This window comes from Quercus suber, unplaced genomic scaffold, assembly GCF_002906115.3.
Source record: "Quercus suber isolate HL8 unplaced genomic scaffold, Cork oak 2.0 scaffold_63, whole genome shotgun sequence".
NCBI lineage: Eukaryota > Viridiplantae > Streptophyta > Magnoliopsida > Fagales > Fagaceae > Quercus > Quercus suber.
In genome coordinates, this window is record NW_027069528.1 from 1,824,052 (window position 1) to 1,845,631 (window position 21,580).

A 21,580-nucleotide genomic window follows, 5' to 3' on the forward strand; every position below is an offset into this window, starting at 1 on the left:
TTATATAGTGGCATTAAATATAATTAATGGTAACTTTGGACTTGTCAAGAGTTGACAGAAAAGCCCAAGGCCCATTGGAGCTAGTGTCTTATTGGTCCTTTTGGTCCCACTCCAAGCCACACATTAAAGCCCAATTGGAAAGGCCCAATAGCCGGCCCAATTAGATAATCAGTTATATATAAAGGGAGAGACATACAGAATTTTATTGAGAGATTAGAGAAAAAGTGAGACACCATTGTGAAGTGGTGTGTATGTGCGAGTGAAACCACTCAGTTATTCTCCCTTGGAAATTGATTGAGAGACCACACTTCTTGGGCGTAAAGTGGAATTGGAGTGAAGATTAAAAGCGTTCCCAAGTACTTATAATCTTTTGTTTTGAATTTCTCCACACCAAGGTACGCTATTTTGTTCTTAAATTCTAGAATTCATATAGTGCAAGTTATCAATCATGAATGAAATAGATCTTTGTTTATTGCTTCCGCTACGTGTTTTGTATGAGATACAAAACCAGATATAACCAACATTTGGTATCAGAGCCAGGTTTTCATATCATGATTGTATAACATGTGATTGGATTTTAGAATAAAAGGAAAAATGGTTTCTTGATGTTTAACGTTGTTTCAAGTATAGTTATTGAAAGTCATTAAGATAACCGTTCATGATGATGACCATCATATTGCATTGGTTTGATGCCGTGACTTATTCATTGCCTGGATATGGCTATATGAATCTAATTGTCAGTTTCGAAGTTTATCCCTTGGCTATAGACTTTTGAAAGATTTGTTATTTGGATATAGTTATTCAAATAACCGCCTTGATGAAAGTATAATAGCCCACGGATTGAAAGGCACTGTATCATGGCCTACGGATGAATTTGTTATCTTCAAGGATTCTCTTGAATCCTTGTTATATAACAAGAACCATTCGGTTACATATAGATTGAAGTTTCTATAAACTTCTAGATGATATACATGGCTTGGCGCATATATATTTATCCTTGGCCATAAACTTCTAGTTGTTTGGATACAGTTATTGAAATAACTGTCATGTGCACGGACCAAATGATTGCATTGGTTGGACTTTATTACACCACTTGGTTATATTGAGTTAATTGAACGTTATTGAATTGTTGAATTGACTAATATAAGGAAGTGGTACAAGGATTCATCAATCCGTATATTATATATATAATTTTATATGGATTCATATGCATGTATTTAGTTATTGCACCGCTTGGCCATCCTATAAACAATTAACATTAAATTGTCATGTGCTTATAGGATGAAACATGCATATGTTTATACGGATTGGATGACACATGCATATGTTAATAGTTTATAAAGTGTATTTCATATGTTGCAATTCATATAGAGATACATGGATATATATATATAAATAAATATATATATCCATATATTAATGCTAGGATTAAATTATTCATTTAATGAAATTTATTCCTAATGAGATTAGGATTATGTTTTCAAGGGTTTCTAGCATTATTATGTTTTTTTTTTTTATCTTAAAAACCTTTAATTTAAAATATCTAGTGGGAGAGAGATACAAGGGTTGGATCTCACGGCCTCCGTTATCGGTTCATAGTAGTGTAGGTAAGCACCTCGTCTTGGCGTATATGCCTTGCGATCCTAAAGGAGGGTGTTTACTTCATAGTACTACAAGATTGAACTAACTTGTTTAAAGTAGTGTGGACAAGCACCTCGTCTTGGCATATATGCCTCGCGATCCCAAAGGAGGGTGTTTTGTTCCATGGTACTACAAGTTTAAACATTATAAGGGAGATGAAATGTGGTTACACATGATTCTAGATAATGGTGTACACTAGACTAAGTGTAATGTTAACCTCCCAAAGGAGCTATGTCATTATCACTTAGAGGCTAAAGCTAATACGGCATATTATTAGTGTATGATAAGAGTTATCATGATAGCACTAATAATGAGAATAGTTCTCAATCAATTAATGTGTTTATAATAAACTTGCTACCAAGGAATTATAGACATGGATTGGTTTGTCGTTGCATATATTATTTTATGGTTTTATAAGGTTCCATATTATATGATTATATGCTAAATTGATAATGTCTAGTTTACTTATTATATTCATGTTTGTTATTTTCAGATTTAAAATCATGGCATCATTTAGCCCACTTGTAGCTATACTTATCAACACTGATATGATTGGATCCAACTATGTTGACTGGAAAAGAAACTTGGACATTGTTCTTACTGCTGAAGAGCACAAATATGTGCTTACTCAACCATGTCCTAGCTTTCCATCATTAGATGCTCCTCTTGAGGAAAAACAGCGATATGATCGTTGGCAGAAATCTAATGAGATGGCTAAGTGCTATATCCTAGCATCTATTTCAAATGTTCTACAGCATCAAATGCAGGATGTAGAACTAGCTTCGGACATTATGCTCAGTCTGAAGGAGATGTTTGGTGAGCAAGGCCGTTCTGCAAGGCAAGAAACTATGAGGCAGATTTATAATACCAAAATGGCTGAAGGTACTTCAGTGAGGGAGCATTGTCTTAGGATGATCTCTAATCTGAATACATTAGAAGTTTTAGGTGCCGATATTGATGGAGAATCCCAAGTGGATATGATACTCCAGTCACTACCAGAATCATTCAAGGAATTCAGACTTAACTATAATATGAACAAAAAGATTTATACATTGTCTGAATTGATGAATGAGTTGGTAGCGGCGGAAGGCATCCTTGGTACTTCTAGTGTTGAAGCCAATGTTGGTGAAGCTTCTACTTCTCAACCTAAGTCGAAAGGCAAGGGTAAGAAGAAGAAGAAGAAGAACTTCACTAAGAAAGATGGTAAACAAGTTGCCTTAGGAGTTGCCAACAAAGGAAAGAAAACCAAAGGAAAGTGTTTCCATTGTGGTGAGAAAGGACATTGGAAGAGGAATTGTCCAATATTTAAGGCTGCCAAGAATAGAGGTATGAAAAGTACATTCCTTCTTGAAACATGTTTGGTACAGAATCCCACAGATTCTTGGTGTGTGGATTCAGGTTGTACTAATCATATCTGCAAATCCTTGCAGGGGTTTCAGGAGATCAGAAAGCTGAATGAAGGGGAAATGTTTCTTACCTTGGCTGATGGGAGCAGGATTCCAGTTGTAGCTATTGGAGTGTTTAATTTATGTTTTGAATCTAGAGTTTTAGTATTGGAAGACTGTTTGTATGTACCTAATGTTCGTAGAAATTTAATTTCTGCAACTTATTTAGGTAAACATGGATATTATGTTATCCTAAAAGACAATGTTGTAATAAAGAAGGATAAAGTGTTTATCTGTTCTGGCAATATTGTGGATGGTCTTTATATTTTAACTCCTGATAAGCATGAATTATATAATTCTGAATTAGATCATAACTCTCATGTAAAATCATTAAAGAGAAAGTTTCCTTCTACTAATGAAGCATATCTTTGGCACTTGCGTTTGGGTCATATTAATCCAAATAGAATTCAAAGACTGATCAAAGATGGACTTTTAGAGCCATTGGACTTTGATGAATTTCCAGTTTGTGAATCTTGTTTGGAAGGCAAAATGACCAAACGACCTTTTAAAGCAAAAGGTAGAAGAGCCCAAGAGTTGCTTGAATTAGTTCATACAGATGTATGTGGTCCTATGTCAACCCAAGCAAAAGGAGGTTACGAGTATTTCATCACTTTTACCGATGATTACTCTAGATATGGTTATGTGTACCTAATGAGACGAAAGTCCGAAGCCTTTGAAAAGTTCAAAGAGTTTAGGGCTGAAGTTGAGAATCAATTAGGTAAACGCATAAAAGCCATTCGATCTGATCGTGGTGGCGAATACCTTCTTGGGGATTTCAAGGATTACTTAACTCAAAATGGGATTATATCCCAATTGACTGCACCTGGAACTCCCCAACAGAATGGTGTAGCAGAAAGAAGGAATAGGACTCTTTTGGAAATGGTTAGGTCCATGATGAGTTACTCAACTTTACCAGTTTCTTTTTGGGGATATGCACTAAAAACTGCAATGCATATTTTGAATTTAGTTCCATCAAAATCTGTTCCCAACACACCTAAGGAATTGTGGAGTGGGCGTAAGCCTAGTATGAAATATCTCCACATTTGGGGATGTCCAGCACATGTGTTGAAAAGGAAGTCTGATAAGTTGGAATCTAAAACCGAAGTATGCATGTTTTTAGGGTATTCAAAAGAAACAAAGGGTTATTTATTCTATAATCATAAAGATAACAAAGTGTTTGTTAGCACACATGCCAAATTTTTGGAAGATGATTATATGAATAATTTTGATCCTAGAAATAAAGTTGTTTTGGCTGAAATGAATGAACCTTTAGTTGAACAACCAATAGATGAAACTAGGGATGATGTGGTTGTATTGGATACACCACAAGATACTACTCATGAGATGTCTAGTACACAGGTGCCTCGTCGTAGTGGGAGAATTGTTCGGCCTCCTATAAGATTCATAGGTTTGGGAGAAACTTATGAAGCTATCTCAGAAGAGGCTGAATCGGATCCCTACACTTATGAAGAGGCAATGAATGATATAGATGCACATCATTGGATCAAAGCTATGAAATCTGAATTAGATTCCATGTATTCCAATCAAGTTTGGGATCTTGTAAAGGCGCCTAATGGCATTAAACCTGTTGGTTGCAAATGGGTTTACAAGAGGAAGAGAGGGGTAGATGGAAAGGTTGAAACCTTTAAAGCAAGACTAGTGGCGAAAGGGTATACACAAAAAGAAGGTATTGACTATGATGAAACTTTTTCGCCAGTAGCCATGCTTAAATCTATCAGAATTCTCTTATCCATTGCTGCTCATTATGATTATGAGATTTGGCAAATGGATGTCAAGACTGCATTTCTTAATGGCAATCTTGAAGAAGAAATCTATATGATGCAACCGGAAGGTTTCATAGCAAAGAACCAAGAGCATATGGTATGCAAGTTAAAAAGGTCCATTTATGGACTTAAACAAGCATCTAGGTCATGGAACATCAGATTTGATCAAGCAATTAAGTCATTTGGTTTTGAACAAAATCTTGATGAACCATGTGTGTACAAAAGACATCGAGATAAAGTAGTAATGTTCCTAGTGCTTTATGTTGATGACATTCTACTCATTGGAAATGATGTAGGGATAATGTCATCGGTAAAGGTGTGGTTGTCAAACCAATTTGATATGAAGGACTTGGGTGAGGCTAACTTTATTCTAGGGATCAAGCTTTGGCGAGATCGCAAGAATAGGATGTTAGGCTTATCACAGGCTGGATATATAGATAAGGTTCTAGAACGGTTTAGCATGCAAAACTCCAAGAAGGGATTACTTCCTTTCAGACATGGAGTTCCTCTGTCTGATGACCAAAGGCCTAAAACTCAAGAGGAAAAAGATATGATGAGACAAGTTCCTTATGCTTCTGCAGTAGGAAGTCTTATGTATGCCATGCTTTGTACTAGACCAGATATTTGTTATTCAGTAGGCATGGTCAGCCGATATCAATCAAATCCAGGACCAAAACATTGGCAAGCTGTAAAGCATATTCTCAAGTATCTACGGAGAACGAGAGATTATATGCTTGTTTATCGGTGTGAGGATTTGATACCCATTGGCTATACAGATTCAGATTTTCAGTCGGATCTAGATTTCAGAAAGTCCACATCAGGATGTGTATTCACCTTGGGAGGTGGAGCCATAACATGGAGGAGTGTCAAACAATCTTGTATTGCGGACTCCACCATGGAAGCAGAATATGTTGCTGCTTGTGAAGCAGCAAAAGAAGCTGTATGGCTCAAGAAATTCCTTTCTGACCTTGGTGTAATGAGAATGGAACAAGTTCCCATCACATTGTTTTGCGACAATAGTGGTGCAGTTGCACAATCAAAAGATCCAAGGAACCACAAGAAAGGAAAGCACATCGAGAGAAAGTATCATATCATTCGAGATATTATTGCTCGTGGAGATGTGGTGGTAGCAAAGATTGAAAGTGCAAATAATCTAGCAGATCCCTTTACCAAAGCCTTGCCTCAAAGGACCTTCGAGTCACATTTGGAGGGAATGGGAGTTAGATTAGTGCACAATAGTCTTTAGGGCAAGTGGGAGATATGTTGGGATTAGTGCCCTTAAATCCTATTGTATGATGCTATGTATGATATTATGTATGACATTATGTATGACATGATGTATAACTTAATATTGTAATTAATAAAGTTGTTTTATTATTATCTAAAATAATGGTAACATGAATATTCGGACATTATCATTTAGTCCATGAGATGCATAGTATGTGATTTATGTGATTTAGTCACAGAAGATATAAGTCACAAGTTCTTTGTAAACTCAGAATTTTAGTTCATAGTCGGTGATGAAATTAGGCATTTCATCTGCGAAGACTATAACATATCAACTAAGATGATTTGTCTTGATCATGGAAGTGGAGACTTCTAGTTGATGTGTTAATATGTTTTAAGAGTTAAGACATATTGAACTGGACCGCTGTGAGATTTATTATTCTCCTAACGACTGTCAATTGAATAATAAATCTCACAACTTATATTTGCATGAACTCTTAATCTTGAGAGAATAATGGACCTAATCATGAAGTGTAGGTTGCTTTGATATATCAGGAGTGAGATCTAAAGTAACGGTCAAAACCTCAGTATGTTGGGCAGCCACATTTCGTGTTGATGGAACATATATTCTCAAGATGGAATTCATAGTCTCTTAACAGAGATTTAAAATATTCCCTTGAGATAAGTTTAATGGGTTTAGTTATTCAGAGAGTTAGGCCTAACCACTTTGGTAAGAAATTACTAAAGTATATATTTATGAAATTGGATTTCATAAATATATAATGAATAACTTAAAAGGATTAAACCGGGTACTCAAGGATTAAGACGTAGTAATCTTCAAAGTGACAGTCTATATTTATGACTTTGAATTACTACGAATATTTTATGAAGGGGTTGCATGTATAATAAAGTTTTGGGATATAATTTATTAATAAGGCCTAGAGTGCAATTATATTTATATAGTGGTATTAAATATAATTAATGGTAACTTTGGACTTGTCAAGAGTTGACAGAAAAGCCCAAGGCCCATTGGAGCTAGTGTCTTATTGGTCCTTTTGGTCCCACTCCAAGCCACACATTAAAGCCCAATTGGAAAGGCCCAATAGGCCGGCCCAATTAGATAATCAGTTATATATAAAGGGAGAGACATACAGAATTTTTATTAGAGATTAGAGAAAAAGTGAGACACCATTGTGAAGTGGTGTGTATGTGCGAGTGAAACCACTCAGTTATTCTCCCTTGGAAATTGATTGAGAGACCACACTTCTTGGGCGTAAAGTGGAATTGGAGTGAAGATTAAAAGCGTTCCCAAGTACTTATAATCTTTTGTTTTGAATTTCTCCACACCAAGGTACGCTATTTTGTTCTTAAATTCTAGAATTCATATAGTGCAAGTTATCAATCATGAATGAAATAGATCTTTGTTTATTGCTTCCGCTACGTGTTTTGTATGAGATACAAAACCAGATATAACCAACAGTTTAACACTCTCAGCTTATGACAGCTGGGTTTGGTATGCCCTTACAATCCATAAAAGTGACAGAAATGACTCGTTCTAGGACCCCGTTGTGATCTTCGGAGTGATCTTCCTCTAGCTTCAAATATGGATTCTGATTGATTACGGGACTTATTTAACACCCGTTGATCAGCCACATTCTTCTTCTTCTCAGCCTTAATTTTCTCAGGAATAGACTTATCCACAGTTGTCTCTTTGGCCTTCACAAACTTTACTTCTTTGGTGACATTGGTTGATAAGCTACTCCCTCCAGTATATCCCAACCCGGACTTGTCTGAAGAAGGTTTTTGGGATGAAATTACATCTTCTAACTTCTTGGATGAGACCCTCTCTATCTTTGCATGAGCTTGCACTACCTCTTGCTCAAGAAATCTCACTTTTGTGTAAGCTTCTGATAACTCACCATTTAGTGTTTCAATCTCACACTTCGCCTCCTTGTATCGTGCCAAAAGACTTTTGTAATCTTCCTCAGCTTTCTTCATCTTCTTCACAGCCGCCTTTGCCACTCTTGCATACTCACCCGATTTCTCAAGGAGTAAGGCGTAATTCTCTTGAAGACTAGATGTATCTTTATCTTCTTCAGCCTCTGATTCTTCAATAACCCTAATAGACTCCAAATATGAATGCTCACCAAGCTCTTTCACAAGTGAACCCAAATCATCTGAGGATTCCACATGTGCAATGGTCATGAATGCGGAGTAATTTCCTTCTCCGTCATAGCTATCTTCAAAGTCAGAGTTTGATGAATCAGTGTCACTTAAAGTAGTAGCATAAACCTTTCCTTTTGACTTCAAATAGTTGGGACATTCCCTTTTGAAGTATCCATATCCATTACACTTGAAGCATGTAATTCCTTAAGAAGATTGGGAATCTTTACCATCTTTTCTTCGGAATTCTTTCTTCTCCTTCCTGAGGCTCTGAAATTTTCCTTTGTCACCAAATTTCCCACCGTTCTTGAGTTTCAAGAATTTCCAGAAGTTCTTTACAAGGTACACCACATCTTTATCTACTGCATCCTCTTCCGAAGAGTCATGAGATACCACTCCTTCAATTATTTTAAGAGCAAGAGATTTGCTCTTCTTCTGTGTGGGCTGTGACAATTCATATCACTGCAATGAACCAACCAGCTCTTGAACTTTGATGTCGTCAAGATCCTTACTCTCTTCAATGGCTGTTACTTTGGCACAAAAACTTTCTGACAGTGACCGAAGGATCTTCCTTACTATTTTAGAATCCTCCGTCTTTTCCCCTAAATTGAATTTGCCGACAACCACCTCGTTCAGCTTACTATATAAAGAGTCAAAAGACTCATCCTCGCTCATCTTGAGCTCCTCAAAGCGACTGGTCAACATCTGCAGCTTGGTGTCTTTCACTTTCTTTGTTCCTTTATAAGCAGTCTCCAGAATCTCCCATGCTTCCTTAGCAATAGTAATAGGCGAAATCCTATGAAATTCTTCTGGAGAGACACTGCAGAAAATAGTGTTCAATGCTTTACTGTTAGCATTAGCCGTTGCAAGAACTACCTTATCCCAAGTGGATTTGGCAGCCTTCGGCTTAGTCCAACCAATTGCAATTGCATCCCACACAGCATCATCAATAGAACATAAAAATGCCCTCATTCGAACTTTCCAAAAAGCATAATTATTTCCGTAAAAAAATGGTGGCACATTTAGAGATTGAGACCTATCCATCTCAATGTGGGGTCAAGGATCGCACTAGGGTGTTTAAACCAAAACAAGTGCACCCGCTCTGATACCAATTGAAAGTTCAAATAGCGTTAAAAACACTATGAATGTTTAGACCCCTAAACAATAAATTACCAATTCAAGCTTTATATCAAGCAATGTATGTGTGGAAAATGACAACAAAATTATAACAGAATTGATAACCAATCCAAACCAAAAATAATCACAATCACAGCAGTAATTAATTGGTAAAAATAAAGAGAAGAGAGATGCAAACATGAGAACAACACACGATGTGTTATCGAAGAGGAAACCGAAGCCCTCGGCGTAAAACCTCTCCATGACCCTCAAAGTGGTAAATAATCCACTACGAAATGTAGTTGGGATATATGAATAGCAATAGACCCTCTAAGCCTGATCTACCTAGGTATCTAAGCCCTCCAAGCTTCTTACTCCAATGAGGTTGCATCGAACCTTTTTCTTTTCTAGCTTACTAGATTCCACTGCAAACCATAGCATCAAACAATAATCATTGGTCCCTTCCAAACTACTTCCCTTAGCACCAAAAGAACCTTCTCACAGACCTGGGTATGGTGAGAAAAGGATTTGGTCAAGAACCTCTCAAGGATGTATCAATGAAGAGGAAGAGAGTAGAGAAATTTGAAGAGTCTCTTAGGTGAAGATTATGGATGAGTCAATCTTGTTTTTCTCTAGGGTTTCTCTCTCAAAATTCTCTCTGGAAGCTCTCTACATTTCATGGGAATGAGGGGTATTTATACTAGGGTGAGAATGGAATGTGAAACGTCAGTTTTTCCCAAACAGGGCAAGTTGGCGGCTTGGTCTCACAACTGGTCTAAGTCGCGAGTTCAAGTGGCGAGTTAACGGCCTGGATAGCCTGAGACTTTTATCCTGTAGTGCTATAGCTAGCATGACGCTTCACCTCCCCGCATGCTTCTCACGTGTGCTGTAGTTGGTGGCTTGTAAGTTGTGAGTCAGCTGCGAGTCCTACCCGCGAGTCCCTACTTCTTTGCAAATTGTTAAGCAATTCTTCACACTCTCTCACACACTACCCTTACATGAATCCCACCATAATACAGGGTTACTAAGTGCTAAATTACAAGCAAACTGGCACGAAATAAAGCCAATAAGATGGTTGATAAAATTCAACCTTATAATATACATTTAGAAAAGGTGTCAATTTAATTAAAAAATCATAAATATTTCATTTTTTTTTTTTATAAATTAAGAGTCTAAATCACAGTTAATATATACAATTTTTGTTGGGAATATATATATAGAGAAAGAGAGAGAAAGAGAGAGGTTTTTATAAATATATATATATATATATTTGGTTCTTGACTTCTCCTATAATTTCTAAATTAATTAATAAAAGTCTCCATTTGATTACAATTCGAATTCTTTATCTAATCCTTTTATTATTAATTTTTAGATAACACCACTCTTTTTATTCTTATCAACTTTTTAAGAGTGCAAATGAGATAAGATAGAATTTTATAACAATAAAATAAATTGATATCAACATACAAAGCAGATTAAAAAAAAAAAAGATATTATTTTTTTGTTCTTGTCTTCTTGTCCAATAATTTTTAAGTAAATAAAAAATATTAATTAGATTACAATTTGAATACTTCATATAATCATTTTATTACTAGCCTCACCACACGCATTTTGCACAAGTGAGGAAGCTTTTTTTTTTTTTTTAGTGTCAAAATTTTCTAAAAAAATAAAAGAGAAAAAATAAACTAAAAACCATATAGAACAAACAAATTCATATGAGCAATAAAACGATTAAAAAAAAAAAAAGAACTAATAGAACTACCTTGTAGGAAAGGACTACTCCTAAAAGGTATTTATTTATGTTTGATTTAGTAACTGACTTGCCGGTCAAAAGGAATAAAGAGAGATGACGGTGCCTAATCTTAAGGGATATGGATAAGTATCTAAAATTTGAGGCTATTTTGCTATATATAAAATGATAAAACCCAAACATGGAATCCTATTATTAGTAGTACAAGTTAATTTTAAATAACACCACTCTTTTTATTCTTATCAACTCTTTAGGAGTGCAAATCAAATAAGATTGATTTAAAAAAGAAAAAACAAATTGATAACAATGTACAAATCAAAAAATGAAATAAATAAATAAATAAATAAATAAAAGAGTATATATCAATTTAGAATTACACGAATAACTTTATTATCACAAACAAAACCATCTTTTTTGTTGTTTTGATAATCTGCATAAGAAAACTTTTATTAGATAAGCATGTAAGTTTGAATCTAATAGAAACTGAGTTAAACTAAAACTCAACTACAACTTTATTCTACTCTACTATTAAGTGAAGAACTAATATAAGGAAGAATTTTGCTTTTTCTATGAGAAGAATTACCTTTATGTGAGAAGAAGTAGCTTTTTTTTTTTTTTTTTTTTTCTTTTCTTAATTGTGTTTCTATTTTTCTATTAACATATCTCAATTATCACTTAAATTCTATGATTTCATTTTAAAATATTTTAGATAATGCATTTCATCTTGATTGTTGATATTATTTATTGATGTGTTCTTAATTGATTGAGCAGATTATTTCTTCGTTTATGGCAACATTAAAATGGTTATGCCAAGTAATTAATATGTAAACTTTTACATTTATATTGCAATAAAAATTTTGGCTATCTCTTTATGTACCTTTATTTAAATATTTTTGAAATTATCTTGATTGTTGTAGGTCTAAATATTTATAATTTTTATTGCATTTCTATTTTTCTATTAGCATTGTTCAATTATCGTATAAATTCTATCATTTTTTAACATTTTAGATAATGTAAATCATTTTAATTATTGATGTTATTTCCTGATTTGGTGTTCTTAATTGAACGTGCAAATTATTTCTTCACTTATGCCAACATTAAAATGACTATGACTAGTAATTTATATGTAAACTTTTACATTTACATTACAATACAATTTTTTTTTTCTTTAATGTACCTAGATTTATCTATTTTTAAAATTATCTTGATTTTGGTAACTACGTAGATCTAGATACATATACTTAGTATTTCCCATTAATTAAAAGAAAAGTGTCTCCATATAATGTCACAATTTTTAAGTATTATATATATATATATATATATATTGTGACACGTCATTTTGCAATCTGCATTTAACCTCACATGGAGGGTAAAAGAGTAATTTCACATTGGAAATAGACATCCTAATTGTGGCCATTAGATCCTTAATTTTGTTTTACCAGAATGATCGTGATGTTGTAACGATTGTTGACACCCAGGCCTCAAACGATTAGAAAACCACCGGGCCTTTGTTCGACCACCCGCTGTGGTGACGCTCCTGCGTGCGTAGGACTCGTTGGAGGCCCCTCTCTATAATTGTGTGGCAGGAATCTTGGCCAAATTTTAGGTGATTACCAAAGGTAAGTGAAGTCGTCACAAATTATTGGGTTTTTCTAAGGTGTGATTGGTCACCTGTTTTTAGTTGATTTTATTACCAATCCTATGCTAAGAAAAATGGCATTTTTCCTAATCTAATGTGGATGGCAAAAAATCTTGATTCTTGAGTCCAGAAGTTCATGTAGAGAAGGTGTTAGGCACCCCACAACGCATGTCCAATGATAGTCCTTTGTTTTGATAAAATCTTAATTTTCGGAGATTGGCAATAAAAAACACGATTTTGGCATTGGCTTTCAGGGCTTTACATGCATGGAGGGCTTCAAGGTTTTGGCTTTTCCATAGCATTCGGGCAAAGTACTAGATTTCCACGGCAAAAATCTGGAGACATATCACCTTACTTTCACGGCATAAATTAGGCATTGCTTTGCATTAGGTGACATGGATTGTGACAATCACACCGAAAGGGGCGAGTAGGTATATATATACATACATCATGCACAATGCAAGCACATAGAGCAAGAAAGTAAATGCCTACATCCCTAAAGCATGGCTCAAAATATATGTGCAAGAAAGTAAATAGGGGTCACCATACTCTAGAGATGAGGACGAATGGTACATGGCATGATATACCTAATATAACCCATCTAAGAGAGAAATGAGGGAGGAAGGAAGGGCGTTTAAAAAAGTACATAACCAAATGGGAGAGGATAAACTCCTAAATCTACTAAACATAGCCACTTGGCTTATATCCACATGCTTGCATCCTCACCCTTTTTGCTTGCACCTAGGAGCCCATGCTCTAGCTCCATGTGTCCTCACTCCATGTGTATACATGCAAAGGCAAAGAAACCAGCAGACAAGCAATGGAAGGAAAAAATGCAAAGAGCATATGAAAGAGGCATAAAGCAGATAAGCATGACAGAATACATTTAGAAAATGTATCAATTTAATTAAAAAGTCATAAATATTTCATTTTTTTTAAATGAAGAGTCTAAATCATAGTTACAATTTTTGTTGAATATATATATATATATATATATCATATCATATCATCATATATATATAACCAAAACTTTTGAAATTCCCATAATTTTCCACGTCAGCAATAATTATATAAATAATAATAAATCTTTTTTTTTTCCACCAAATACAAATTACAAACCCAACTCTTATTAAAAACCCAACTACAAGAGGAGCCTAAACGCAAGTTTCTATCGCAACTATCTCAAACCTATCTCTCAAATGCAAACTCAGCCCTAACAAAACCCTCGATCAACTCTCTCTATTTCAAACTCACTCCCATCTCCTTCTTCTTCTTTAACTCTCTCATTCAATGTATGTCCCTCCTTTTCTCAGCCACAACTCCTCCGACTGATGTCAATTTTGATTCATGGTTATTTTGTTCTTGAGTTTTTATCATCTAGGCATTGATTATTTTTTGGCCCCCTTTCTAGGCATTTGATTTTTAGGACTAACTTGAAGAATTTGGATCCTTTTCTGTTTCTGATGTTGGACAAATTTGGATCCTTTTCTGTCTCTGATGTTTAACAATTCTTCAGTTATGAAGAATCCAATCTGATCTTTTACAAGTTTCAATTTTAATTGATTGATATGGGTTAAAATTCAGATTGAAATTGGTTTAAATGGAACAGAGCCTCAAAGTTATGTTTTAATTATATGTGTTCAATTAGGTTTTCTATCAATTTAGGGATTTCAAATTCTACAGGTTTTGTAAGAAATCTTTAACTCTCTCATTCAATGCAGCTCCCTCCTTTTCTTAACCACAACTCCTCTGACTAATGTCAATTTTGATTCATGGTTATTTTGTTCTTGAGATTTTATCATCTGGGCATTGATTAATTTTTGGCCCCCTTTCTGGGCATTTGATTTTCAAGGCTAACTTGAAGAATTTGGATCCTTTTCCATTTCTGATGTTGGACGAATTTGTATCCTTTTCAGTTTCTGATGTTGGATGATTTTTCAAGTATGAAGAATTCCAATCTGAACTTTTTCAAGTATCAATTTTATTTGATTGATATGGGTTAAAATTCATATTGAAATTAGTTTAAATGGAACAGAGCCTCAAAGTTATGTTTTAATTATGTGTTCAATTAGGTTTTCTATCGATTTAGGGATTTCAAATTCTACACGTTTTGTAAGAAATCTTTAACTCACTCATTCAATGCAGCTCCCTCCTTTTCTCAACCACAACTCCTCAAGTTGATGTCAATTTTGATTCATGGTTATTTTGTTCTTGAGTTTTTATCATATGGGCATTGATTAATTTTTGGCCCCCTTTTTGGGCATTTGATTTTCAAGACTAACTTGAAGAATTTGGATCCTTTTCCATTTCTAATGTTAGACGAATTTGTATCCTTTTCCCTTTCTGATGTTGGACGATTTTTCAAGTATGAAGAATTCCAATATGAACTTTTTCAAGTGTCAATTTTATTTGATTGATATAGGTTAAAATTCATATTGAAATTGGTTTAAATGGAACAGAGCCTCAAATTTATGTTTTAATTATATGTCTTCAATTAGGTTTTCTATCGATTTAGGGATTTCAAATTCTATAGGTTTTGTAAGAAAATATTCTAAATATCGATGGGATTCATAGTGGAGATAGTATCGAATTAAATTTTTTTTTCCAGTGTTTTTGAAAGGCCTACGAGTCGGCCTGATGATTAATTTATTTTGGCTGAAAAATTAATTCATATTGTTGTAGATTGTGGTTTCATAATTTTCAATGATATGTATGGGCTGCGTGTTGCAGCTAGTTATGGGTTGCTGCTGGGGTTTGTTTAATTAATATATTTTGGGTTGCTACTAGGGTTTGTTTCAATTTCGGGTTGCTGGAGTTTTTAATATTGTTTTTTTATCTGAATTTGTTTTAGTTTAGGCTTATGTTTGGGCATGTGATTTTTTCTAAAGAATAATTCTTTTTGTTAACAGAGAATGTTCATAATATATGATTGTTTAAGGTCCTCAGATATTGTCAAGAACTACTTTTTTCTTTTTTGTTTCTCTAAAACTAAACAGTAAATTAAAACATACATTTCTCTTTACAAAAATAGTCCTATGGACAGTGAGATTGACATGTCTTTCCATTTGATTTTTGAATTTTGATTGTGATCATCAATTTTTCATATACTTACTAATATATTTAATGTTTCTATGTCTTATTATGGTACAAATCGAATACTTTAGTGGGGGTTTTTCAAACTTGGGCTTCTTCCCAGTTAAGTGATGGTATTATGATTTCTTTTTATTACATTTTTGTTTATGGTATCTTAATTTCTAATGTTGTTTCCACTTTGCAATATTTATTTCAAGTTCAATTATGCTTGATATGACTTTTGATTTTAGTTCTAATATCACATTAGATACTGAGCATGTGAATCTGTTTCCAACTACTAAAGCTTAGAATGACCTATTTTTGGTGCTGTATTCCATAACTTGCACATTTTTTTGCTGCCTCCTAAAGATTGCAATCTCTGTAGTTCTATACCTCTATAATCATTGAAAGCTTGAATTTGTGTAAATACACAAGAGCGGTTTAGACTCCCAAATTAAAAATTACGGCTCGGTTGATTTTACTCTAACTGAAACTAAGTGTAGAATAGAGTAAATGTGAGCGAATAAACAATATAACTACTCTAAGCCATATTCATCAAATTACATCAATAAAATGAAAGCTAAAAGAGTAGGGAAGAAGAATGCAAACACAAGATAACACATTGATGTGTTATCAAAAAGGAAACCAAAGTACTTGGCTAAAAACCTCTCTGCCGCCCTCCAAACGGTAGATCGGTCCACTAGAGAATAAGTTGGAGTACATGAATAACAAAAGACCCTCCAAGCCTAGTCTATCCCATGTACTTGAGCCCTCTAAGCTTTTGCTACTAACTTACTTTGCCAAGCCTTGTCTTCTCTAGCTCTCCAGATCACACAATTTAGCCTAATTGCATCCACCAAACATATGGCTTCTTCTAATGCTTTCCAATAGCACCAAAACCTCACTTTCCACTCAAGATGGGTGTGGTAAGTGTTTGGGTTATCAACCTCTCAAGGATTTGGAAATGGAGGTAGGAGTTAAGGAAAATCACAATGGATTGTGTAGAGAATTGTGGGTATGACAGTCTATAACAATTAAAGGTTTTGTGGCTAGGGTTTTCTCTTTGAAAGCACTCATCAAAATATGTGGGTAATGTGGGTATATATAGTATGGGTAGAGATAAGGTGTATCAAAAATGACAAATAGCAAAACAAAATGTTTTGCGTGTATCTTGCGGGAAGGCCTTACCCGCGAGACACTCGCAAAAACCAACTATCACCATCCTGTCCTTACTTTTCGCATTCCAGTCATGTGTTGAGTGTTTACGTAAAATAATCTACAAGCGCACAGAATCCTAACAAGTAGTAAAGTGTTTTTAGAAAATGAATGTCGAACCCACAGGGATTAACTATGTTATTGAATACCAAAATTCACTAAATAAATTACTATTTGGAAAATCGAAAATAAATGGAACGTTCTACTATCTAAATTAAATTAAACTATTTAATAAAAATAAATCTACGAATAAAGAAATTAACAAAGCGTAAAAATCTAAAAGTGTAAAAGTACGATAAGAATGGATCTAGAGCAGTTGATTTCACCTAACAAATCCCACACAATTTACTCTTCCTAATTATTAAATTCTAATAATCTCTTGTTGATGATTAAAAATTCCTTAACTATTCAATATCTTCTCTTGAATAATATCAAAAATATCTTTAGCTAACAGTTCCATATCTCTATGCGAATTTAATTAACTGGAGACTCATTACATACTTTGAATTTTCTAAAAAATCACACTAATTGCGGTAAAGCATCTCTACTTTCGCTCAACTAATGGTGTTTAATTCTAGAACTAAAATAACAAATCACCTATCGGTCTCATTGTAATTCAATTGATCAGACAATAATTCATAAAAAAAAAAAAAATAGTAAGCATTAAGAATAAGAATTAAACACTTAATCATGGAAATATTAAAAATAAAATAACTCATAATATAAATTGTGTGTTCATTGCTAGACTACATCAATGCTCTAAAAAATAAAATTTAGTTCATAATAAAATTGATAAGAAAACAAATAAAACTTTTGTTTTTCATCTGAATTGGTTGATCAACATGAAACTCTTGCCTTTATCCTCAAATCCTCCTCCTTAGAAAGACTCCCAAAAAATATTCTTCAATGTGGCCCACCTTGAATTTGCCCTAAAGAGCCTTTAAATAGGTCAAGGAATCCTATTACAAGTTGAGTTCTCGTTTGGAGAAAATCCCAGATTTTTAGGTTTCGCTTAACCGACAATTTTGGCCCATTTATTTTCAGAATTCAGGCTCTTGGTAACTACAAAGTTGTAGCCCTCTAAGTTAACTTTTCAAAACAACTTGAATCATCTCGATTGGATATCTGAGCCAAAAGTTATACCAAAAATACTAACTGATAAGCGGGCTAGAATCCTAATCCGAATTGGACTTAAATTTAATTGGGTCTTCAAGTCAACCGATTTACATCCACAAGATGTGGATTAATCTAAAATCTTCTCAATCCTTCAAAGCACAAATGAATAGATAAATATAAATAAAAAAAATCAAATCAAAAGAAATAAAGGAAAACTAACAATTTTAATAAATAAGAGGATAATAAAGATCATGTAAAAATTACACTTATCAAATTCCCCCAAACTTAAACTTTTCTAGTCCTCGAGCAAAAAAAAAAAAAAAAACAACTAGAACAAACTTTGCTTCATAAATTTAAAATTTTTTTCCTTGCCTCAAAGATCTGAATAAAGCTTATAATTCAAAGGAATCATTCCAAATTAATCAAGTCCAAAAGTTAATTCAAAACTCAACTCCATCGCATTTTCATTCTCACTTCATCATTAGCTTCCTGGATAGTTTTATGAAAATAGTAACTAAGTACAGATCTCTAAAATCTCTATAAGTTTGCTTTTTAAATCACTCTCCACTAATATAAAACAAAATATTACCCAGGATCAGTAGGTCTTTATTAGACTTGTGATGTATGGCTATGGTGAAGGCTATAAAGAAAAGATAAGGATTAAGCAAATAAAGCACTCTCACTTCTAAAATATAAATTTTTCTCAATCCTTTGAATATCTCAAAATACCTCTCTTCATCAATTTTTTTTTTTTTTTTTCATATTTCAAGTCGTCACTTATCTTTTGACGTGAATGCAGGCATTTGTGATGGATGCACCTAGTTACTCAACAAGTCACAAACTTGAAGTGCTTTTGCATACTCATATTTCAAGTTACGGTTTGATGTAAGAGTAAACATTGGTAATGAATACCCCTAGTTAATAAGCAAATCAAAACATTGGAGTAGTACAATTTTCTTCTTCTTCTCTCTTTTTTTTTTTTTTTTTTTTCAACACTCATATATTGTTCTCTTTTCTTCAACCCAGTTTAAAAATAGATCAGTTGGGTAACTAGGGATAACGATAATGAAGAGGTAAGCTTGAAAGGCTCAATCGATTCAAAGAATTCCTAAATCACTTCCCAAGTAATATTCTGTATAAGATTTCTCCATGAGAGTAATTTAACAAGTTCTAGAATAAGTAGAGATCATCCAAATTTACAAAATTCACATAAAATTTCTCTAGGTATGCACAATGATTAATGATCATATCAAATTAAATGAGTCTTGAGCATCCAATCTCTCATTGATTGTCTTGAGAGCAAGAGATTTGCTCTTCCTTTGAGATGGTAGAGACAGCTCGTAGGTTTGAAGAGAACCGTTGAGTTCTTAAATTTTAATCTCATCTAGGTCTTTGCTCTCTTTGATGGTAGTGACCTTTGCACGGAAACTCTTTGGCAACGATCGTAGAATCTTCCTCACAATCTTGGAGTCCTCCGTCTTTTCTCCCAAGTTGAATTTCCCAATCACCACTTCATTTAGCTTCCCATAAAATGAGTCGAATGACTCGTCTTCACTCATTTGCAGCACCTCAAAGCGTGTGGTAAGCATTTGCAACTTGGTGTCCTTCACCTTCTTGGTGCCTTCATAGGTTGTCTCCAAGATTTGCCACGCCTCCTTGGCAATTGTGACATGAGAGATTCAGTGAAATTCATCAGGAGAAACGTCACAGAAAATAGCATTTAAAGTTTTGCTATTAGTATTAGCTGCCGCAAAAACTTTTTTGTTCATTATTCTATTACAGCATTTAATTTTCTATAATAAAAGTTGAGTTTAGAAGTCATGGTTACACCAAGTGGCTGCACCAAATTGCAAAAAAAAAAAAAAAAAAAAAGATTTTAAAAAATAGATATTATTATTATTATTATTATTATTATTTTGTACTTACCTTCTTCTCCTATAATTTCTAAGTTAATAAAAGTCTCAATTTGATTACAATTCAAATTCTTCATCTAATCCTTCTATTATTAATTTTTAGATAACACCACTCTTTGTATTCTTATCAACTTCTTAGGAGTGCAAATCAAATAAGATAGAATCTTAAAAAAAAAAAAATTAATATCAACGTACAAAGAATAATTTTTTTTTTTTTTTTAGATTTAAAAAGTTAGATTTTTTTTGGTTCTTATCTTTTCCTCTAATAATTTTTAAGTAAATAAAAATCTTAATCAGATTACAATTCAAATTCTTCATTTAATCATTTTATTGCTAGCCTCACCATATGCGCTTTGAATGTATGATGAGGCTTTTTTCTTCTTTTTTTTTCTTTTTTTTTTTTGTCATTTTAGTGTCAAAATTTTCCAGAAAAATAAAAGAGAAAGAAGCAAATAAAAATCATATAGAACCATCAAAATCATATGAGCAATAAACGAAATAAATAAATAAAAGCATTAACAGAATTACCTTGTAGGAAATGACTACTCCTAAGAGGTATTTACCTATGTTTGATTTTAGTAACTAACTAGTTGTTCAAAAGAAATAAAGAGAGATAAAAGTGCCTAATTTTAAGGGATATGGATAAGTATCAAAAATTTAGGAGTGTTTAAATTAATAGTTTTACATATCTAACCTTATTATTTTAACTTTCTAAACATATGAATTAGAGAGTATTTTGGTACATAAAATGATAAAACCCAAATAAAGAATCCTATTATAAGTAGTATAGATTAATTTATAGATAACACCACTCTTTTTATTCTTGTCAACTTTTTAGGTGTGCAAATCAAATAAGATTGATTTTAAAAAAAATTAATATCAATGTACAAATCAAGAAATGAAAAAGAAAAAAAAAAGAGTTGATATCAATTTGGAATTACACGGAGAACCTTATATCACACAAAAATAAAATAAAATAAACATATTTTTTGTTGTTTTGATAATCTGCATAAGAAAACTTAGATTAGATAAGCATGTAAATTTGAATCTAATAGAAATTGAGTTGAACTAAAACTCAACTACATTATTTTTTCACAAAGTTTCTCTAACCCCACAAAACATAATTTTTTATCTCTTTTTTTTTTTTTCAATTTTTTTTTTTAATTTTTACTTGAATTTTTTTTTTTTTTTAAATTCCTTTCTTAGAAAAATATTTACAACATATTTTTCTTAAAAATTCTTTTTCTTGAGAAACTTTTCTTTGCAAAACATTTCTTTTTTTGGATTCTTTTTCTTTATAAAATTTTTTTTTTTTTTGAAAATTCCATTTCTAAAAAGAAAATACTTACAAATTTTTTTTTTTTTTTGAAAATTTTTCTTCTTTGCAAAAGACTTTTTTCTTTTCTTGAAAATATTTTTTTGAACCTTTTCTTTTAGGTTAAATATTAAAAAAAAAAAAAAAAAAAAAAAAAAAAAAAAAAAAAAAAAAAAAAAAAAAA